A 7651-nucleotide genomic window follows, 5' to 3' on the forward strand; every position below is an offset into this window, starting at 1 on the left:
TTTTTTTTTTCCCCCCTAAACATAGGAATGGGCTCTTAAGTGAGCATTCTAGTCCAACAGGTGATAGTTAGGTTCCTGCCAGAGAGGATCTTTTCAAATGGCAGCTACGTGAGAGAAATGTCAATAGTTCATTTGCCTTGGCTTTTTAAAGAGGTCCCCAGAAAGCCCACTGTCATCGAGTTGATTCTGACTCAGAGAACCCCATAGGGTTTCCAAGGCTGTAAATCTTTACAGAAGTAGATTGCCTCAACTTCTTCCCACAGAACAGCTGGTGGGTTTGAACCAATCAGCCAAATGCCTTACCCACTGTTCCACCAGAGCTCCTAAAGAGGTCACAGCATTTTAATATTTATTAATTCTTTTAAATTTGTACCATACAATATAGGAGCTCTGGTAGCATAGCGCCTAAGGCACTTGACTGCTAACCAGAAGGATGGCGGTTCAAACCCACCAGCAACTCCTCAGGAGGAAGATGGGGCAATCTACTTCCGTAGTGATACTGCCTTGGAAACCCAAGGAGGGGTTGCTATGAGTCCGGTCTGACTCGGTGTCACATAACAACAACAACAACAACAACAACAACAACAACCATACAGTATGCAATACCAAACCAAAAACCAAAGTCACTGCTGTTGAGTGGGCTGTGACTTATAGTGACCCCTTCTTGGGTTTCTGAGGCGGTATCACTACGGAAGTAGATTTCCCAACCTTCCTTCCAAAGGGTGGCTGGTGGATTTGAACCACCAGCCTTTTGGTTAGCAGTCAAATGCCTTAGGCACTATGCTACCAGAGCTATAAAGGTGAATAAGATTTAGTCTCTGTTCTTAAGAAATGTTCTGACCGCTTATGGTGGGAGATGGTTAGAAATGAAGAATCCCAGGTCCCATCCAATTTACTTAATCAGACTCTGCATTTTCACATGATCCCCTGGTGGTTAATAGGCATGTTTAAGTTTGAAAAGCACTAATCTAATCTGCATACTGCACCCTTCCATGTTTTTCCACCCATGACAAACAGCACTAGTGGATCGAGGAATTTTTTTACTACCTGTATATTTGAGTTGGCTCATGAGATGAAATCTGTGATGCCTATTGGAGTAGGAAAGAATAAAATGTAAAAAAATTCAAATGCAGTGTGATAAGTGACTTAAAGGAAATACAGGCTACGGGCAACTAGAGGAGAGACCAGCCCTTTCCATGTGGCAAGTCAAGGGAGATTTCATGAAAAAGGGAATTGAGTGAGTTTGCTAGTCATTCCCATGGAGAAGAGCATTTTGGCAAAAACAAGAGTACATGCAAAGGCAGGGAGGTAGGAGAGAGCATGAACTAGTTCAAACAGTCACATGTTGGGTTTAGATTTTAAACAGGGAAGGGACAGATTTTGCTGTCTGGAGACAGGAGGCTGAGGTCTAGACCAATCTTTCTACTAGAACAGCAGGAACAAAGTGGCAAGATTGTATAGAGCTGCTTCAGTACAAACATGCAAGTCCTTTAGGCACCAAGGCAGAAAAAAAAAAAGAGAAGCAAGGATCCTCATCTGGAAAACAAGTAGGTATTAGAACTTAAGGGAGCTCTGGTGGTGTATTGCTAAGGCATTTGACTGCTAACCAGAGAGCTGGCGATTCAAACCTACCATCCACTCCGCAGAAGGAAGTCTGGGCACTCTACTTCCTTAAAGATTTACCACCTTGGGAACCCAAAAGGGGTTGCTATGAGTTAGAATCAAATCTGTGGCAGTGAGTTTGGTTTTTGACTTTATTAGAACTTAAGTTTTTTTCATTCTCTTGATAAACGTTGGTGTATACTATGTGCCTGAGGGCTCTGGTGGTTCAGTGGTAGAAACCTAACCTTCCATTGGGAAGTTTCTATTTCTGGCCAATGTACCTCATGTTTGGCCACTACCCATCTGTGAGAGGAGGCTTCTGTGTTGCCATGGTGCCGAACTGGTCTCAGGAGCTTCCAGACTGAGACAGACTAGGAAGAAAAACCTGTTGATCAACTTCTGCTGATCGATCAACTGCTGATCAGCCAGTGAAAACCCTGTGGCTCATGATGTTCTAATCCTGTTCATTGTGCATGGGGTAGCCATGACAGAAAAATAACATAAAAACAACTCACTCCTGAATCTGACTCATTGTGACCCCTCCTTGAGTTTCTGAGGCAGTATCTCTACAGAAGTAGACTGCCCAGTCTTTCCTCTGAGGAGTGGCTGGTGGTTCAAATGCCTTAGGCACTATGCTACTAGAGCTCCTGGGGAGCCATGAGTAGGGGGCAATTCAAAGGCAGCTAATAACAACATGTGCCTATAGCTGGGCTAGCAGAGGAAGTGCACCAGTAAAGACAGACACAGTTCCTGCCCTCAAGGATCTTAAACTAGGTGGGAGAGGCAGATGGTAAACAGTTAAGAAGCCTACAAACAAGATAACTGACCACTGTGATAAAATGTTCTGGGCAAAATAAACAGAGTAGTAGGAAACAGTGACCTTAGGTGTGGAAGTCAAAGAATTGAGGATTGAATGAGATAGCTCAGGAGAGCTCTCTGTACATAGTGGATATTTAGTAAGGTTATTCTGGTGGTTCAAACCCACCAGCCACTCCTCAGAAGGAAGACTGGGCAATCTACTTCTGCAGAGATCCTGCCTCGGAAACCCAATGAGGGGTCGCTGTGAGTCAGATTGCACTTGACGGCAGTGAATTTGTTTTTAGATTCTTCCTTCCAGGATGAACATTTTATCTACTAACTTCCAGTGTTTAATTTGTAGCAGCAGGTGATGGATTTTTTTTTTCCTCCAAACTAAACATCTCATACTTTGGTGTGTTTTGGGCAGCCTAACACTGATCTGTGTATTCCTTCCATCTTCTTTTGATGCTTCCGGCATCATTGAGTTTTTTGCCCATAGAATTCTTCAATATTGCAGGCTTGAATTTTTTTTCAGTTCTTTCAGCTTGAGAAATGGTGAATGTGTTCTTTGCTTTGGTTTTCTAACTCCAGGTCTTTGCACATTTCATTGTAACACTTTACTTTGTCTACTCAAGCTGCCCTTTGAAATGTTCTATTCAGCTCTTTTACTTTATTATTTCTCCCTTTCACTCTAGCTCTTCTGAATTGAAGAGCAAGTTTCAGAATCTCTTCTGACATCCATTTGGTATTTTCTTTCCTGTGTTTTTAATGACCTCTTGATTTCTTCATGTATGATGCCCTTGATATTATCCCATAACTCATCTGGTCTTCAGTAATTAGTGTTGAATGGATCAAATCTATTCTTTTCTTAAAAAATATTTTTATTATGGTGAAAACACATACAATAAGACATTCACCAACATAACAACTTCTACATTTACAGCTCAGGGACATTGATGATATTTTTCATTTTTCATGCTTCCATTATTGCTATCCTGTTCCAAAATATTCCAGCACAATTAGCGTAAACTCAGTGCCTCACAAACAAAAGCTTCCCTTTTCCTCCTCCCTCCTACCCCGATAATTACTACTAATCTTTGTTTTTTCTCTCTATGTATTTTTAACCTATCTAGGATTTTTTCCTCCGCTCCCCTCCCATCCTTGGTAACCAACAAAGAAAATTTCCTTCCATATATAAACCTTTCCTTGACTTTTTATAATATTGGACTAATACAGTATTTGTCTTTCTGTGATTGACTTATTTCGCGAAGCATAATATCCTCCAAGTTCATCCATGTTACATGGTGTTTTACAGAGCTCTGGTAGCATAGTGCCTAAGGCACTTGACTGCTAACCAGAAGGCTGGCAGTTCAAAACCACCAGCCACTCCTCAGAAGGAAGGTGGGGCAATCTACTTCTGTAGTGACACTGCCTCGGCAACCCAAGGAAGGGTCGCTATGAGTCGGGTCTGACTCTATGGCACATAACAACAACAACATTATTTTTCAGTGTTGCATAGTATTCCACTGTGTGTATGCACCATAGTTTGGTTATCCATTCCTCCATTGATGGGCACTTAGGTTGTTTCCATTTTTTTGCTATTGTGAATAGTGCTGTGATTAACATGGGTGTGCATATATCTATTCATGTCCTGGCTATCACTTCTTTAGGATATATACCTAGTACTGGGATGGCTGGGTCAAATGGTACTTCTATTTCTAACTTATTAAGGAATCGCCATACCTATTTCCACAGTAGTGGTATCATTTTACAGTCCCAGCAGCAGTGTATGAGAGTCCCAATCTCTCCACATCTTCACCAGCATTTGTTATTTTCTGTCTCGTTGAACTTTGCTGTTAGTATTGGGGTAAAATGGTATCTCATTGTTGTTTTGATCTGCATCTTTCTAATGACTAATGATTGTGAACATTTCTTCATGTGTTTGCTGGCCGCCGGAATATCTTCTTTGGTGAAGTGTCTGTTCATGCCTTCTACCCAGTTTTTTAATTGGATTGCTTGTCTTTTTAATGTTGAGGTGTTGGAGTTTTCTATAAATTTTAAAGATAAATCCTTTGTCAGCTATGTCATTGCTGAATATTTTTTCCCAAACTGTAGGTTCTCTTTTACTCTTTTGGAGAAGTCTTTTGATACACATAAGAATTTAATTTTTGGAAGATCCTAATCATCTACTTTGTCTTTTACTGTTTGTGCATTTTGGTTTATGCTTGATAATCTATTTATGCCACAAATTATAGCTCCTAAGTTTGTGCCTAAGTTTACGTGTTTTTTCTTTGAAGAACTTTATTGTTTTGGGTTTAAAATTTAAGTCTTTGATCCATCTGGAGTCAGTTTTTGTATATGGTGTGAGGGATAGAACTTGTTTTATTTTTCTGCAAATGGATATCCAGTTTTAAACAAACATTCTCTTCCCCATTTAATGGATTTCAGTCCTTTGTCAAAGATCAGCTGACCATAGGTGGATGGATCTATTTTTGAGTTCTCAATTCTGTTCCACTGGTCTATGTGTCTGTCATTGTACCAATACCAGGCAGTTTTGACTACTGTGGCTGTATAGTAGATTTTGAGATCTGGGAGTGCGACACCTCCTACTTTGTTCTTCTTCTTCAGTAGTGCTTTGCTTATCTGAGGTCTCTTTCCTCTCCATATAGAATTAGTGATTAATCTTTACATGTCTTTAAAGAATGTTGATGGACTATAGATTGGGATTGCATTGAGTGTATAGATTGCTTTGGGTAGTATTGATATTTTCACAATGTTCAATCTTCCTATCCATGAGTATAGTATGTTCTTCCATTTATGTAGATCTCTTATAGTTTCTTCAAGTAGTGTTTAATAGTTTTCTTTGTATAGGTCTTTTGTGTTCCTGGTAAGATTTATTACTGAGTATCTTATCTTTTTGGTAGCTATTGTAAATGGTATTGATTTCCTTATTTCCTTTTCAGAGACCTCTTCTGGTGTGGAGGAATCCAACTGGTTTTTAATGTTGATCTTGTATCCACTATACTCAATCTTTCAGTAAGATCCAGTTTTCTTGCTGAATCTCTTGGGTTTTCTATGTATAGTATCATATCATCTGCAAATAGGAGTAGTTTTACTTCTTCCTTACTAATTTGGATGCGTTTTATTTCCCTTTGTTGCCTTATTGCCCTGGCTAGGTCATCCAATACAATGTTGAATAGAAATGGAGATAGAAGGCATCCTTGTCTGGTTCCTGTTTTGCAAGTGGAAAGCTTTCAGTCTCTCTCCACTAAGAATAATGTTGGCTGTTGGTTTTGTATATATGCCCTTTATTATGCTGAGGAATTTCCCTTCTATTCCTATTTTTCTGAGAGTTTTTATCAGGAATGGATGTTGGATTTTATGAAATGCTTTTTTGCATCTCCTGTGGTTCTTTTCCTTTATTTTATTTATGTGATGGATTATGTTATTTTTCTAAGATTGAACTATACTTGCATACTTGGTATGAACCCCACTAGGTCATGATGTATTATTTTTTTTGATATGTTGTTGGAATCTATTGGGTAGGATTTTGTTGAAGATTCACTCCTCAGAAGGAAGATGGGGCAATCTACTTCCATACTGATACTGCCTCGGAATCCCAAGGAGGGGTCGCTATGAGTCGGGTCTGGCTCGATGGCACATAACAACAACAACAACATATTTATGAGGGACATTGGTCTGTAGTTTTCCTTTCTAGTGGTGTCTTTGCCTGGTTTTGGTATCAGGGTTATGTGTGCTTAATAAAATGAATTGGGAGGATTCAACCCTTTTCTGTGTTCTGGAATAGTTTGAATATGACTGGTGTCAATTATTCTCTGAATGGTTGGTAAAGTTCTCCAGTGAAACCATCTGAAGCCAGTACTTTTTTTTGTTGGTAATTTTTTTTATGACCTGTTCAATTTCTTCTTTTGCTATGGGCCTGTTCAAATTTTCTACCTGAGTCTGTGTTAGTTTAGGTAAGTAGTGTGTTACTAGAAATCTGTCCATTTCTTCTAGGTTTTCAAATTTGTTGCAGTACAGTTCTTCATGTTGTTGTTGTTATGTGCTGTTGAGTTGCACCCGACTCATAGCAAACCCTCCTTGGGTTTCTGAGGTGGTATCACTACAGAAGTAGATTGTCCAGCCTTCCTTCCGAGGATTGGCTGGTGGATTTGAACTGCTGGCCTTCTGGTTAACAGTCAAATGCCTTAGGTGCTATGCTACCAGAGCTCCCCAGTTCCTCATAGAATCCTGATAATATTATTCTTATTTCTGTTGGTTCTGTTGTGTTGTCTCCCATTTCATTTCTTGTTTGTGTTATTTGCATCTTCTCCTTCTTTTCCTTTGCTAAGTTTGCCAGTGGTTTGTTAATTTTTTGATCTTTTCACAGAACTAACTTCTAGTCTTGTTGATTTTTTTTTTGTTGTCTTTCTATTTTCATTTATTTCTGCTTGAATCTTTATTATTTCTTTTCTTATGGTGACTGTAGGCTTTTTTTTTCCTGCACTTTTCATAATTGTTCAAACCCACCAGCCACTCCTTGGAAGGAAGATTGGACAATCTACTTTCAAAGTGATACCACCTCAGAAACCTAAGGAGGAATCACTGTGAATTGGATATGATTCTGTGGCAGTGGGTTTGTTTTTTGTTTTTTTCCTAATTGTTGGAGATGTTGGGTTAAGGTGTTTATTTTGGCTCTTCTTTTTTGTTGTGTGCATCTATTGCTATAAATTGCCTTCTGATTATTGCCTTTGTTGTGTCCCAAAGATTTTGGTATGTTGTGTTTTCATTCTTATTTGAGTCAAGGAATTTTTTAATTTTTCCTATTACCCAGTCATTTTTAAGGAGGGTGTTATTCAGTTTGCAAGTGTTTGCTCTTTTTCCATTGGTCTTCCTAGTGTAATTTTATAGCATTGTGATCTGAGATGCTTTGCAGTATTTCAGTATTTTTAAATTTATTGAAGCTTGCTTTGTGGCCTGACATATGGTCTATGCTGGAGAATGTTCCAGTGTGCTGGAAATGAATGTATATTGTGCTGTTGTTGGGCGAAGTGCTCTGTAGATGTCTATAAGGTCAAGTTGTTGTTGTTGTTGTTATGTGCCGTTGAGTTGGCCCTGACTCATAGCGACCCCTCCTTGGGTTTCTGAGGTAGTATCACTATGGAAGTAGATTGCCCAACCTTCCTTCCGAGGAGTGGCTGGTAGGTTTGAACCGCCAGCCTTCTGGTTAGCAGTCAAGTGCCTTAGGCAC

This window comes from Orycteropus afer, unplaced genomic scaffold (genome assembly GCF_000298275.1).
Source record: "Orycteropus afer afer isolate SDZICR_OR568_19922 unplaced genomic scaffold, OryAfe1.0 scaffold00056, whole genome shotgun sequence".
Classification (NCBI taxonomy): Eukaryota; Metazoa; Chordata; class Mammalia; order Tubulidentata; family Orycteropodidae; genus Orycteropus; species Orycteropus afer.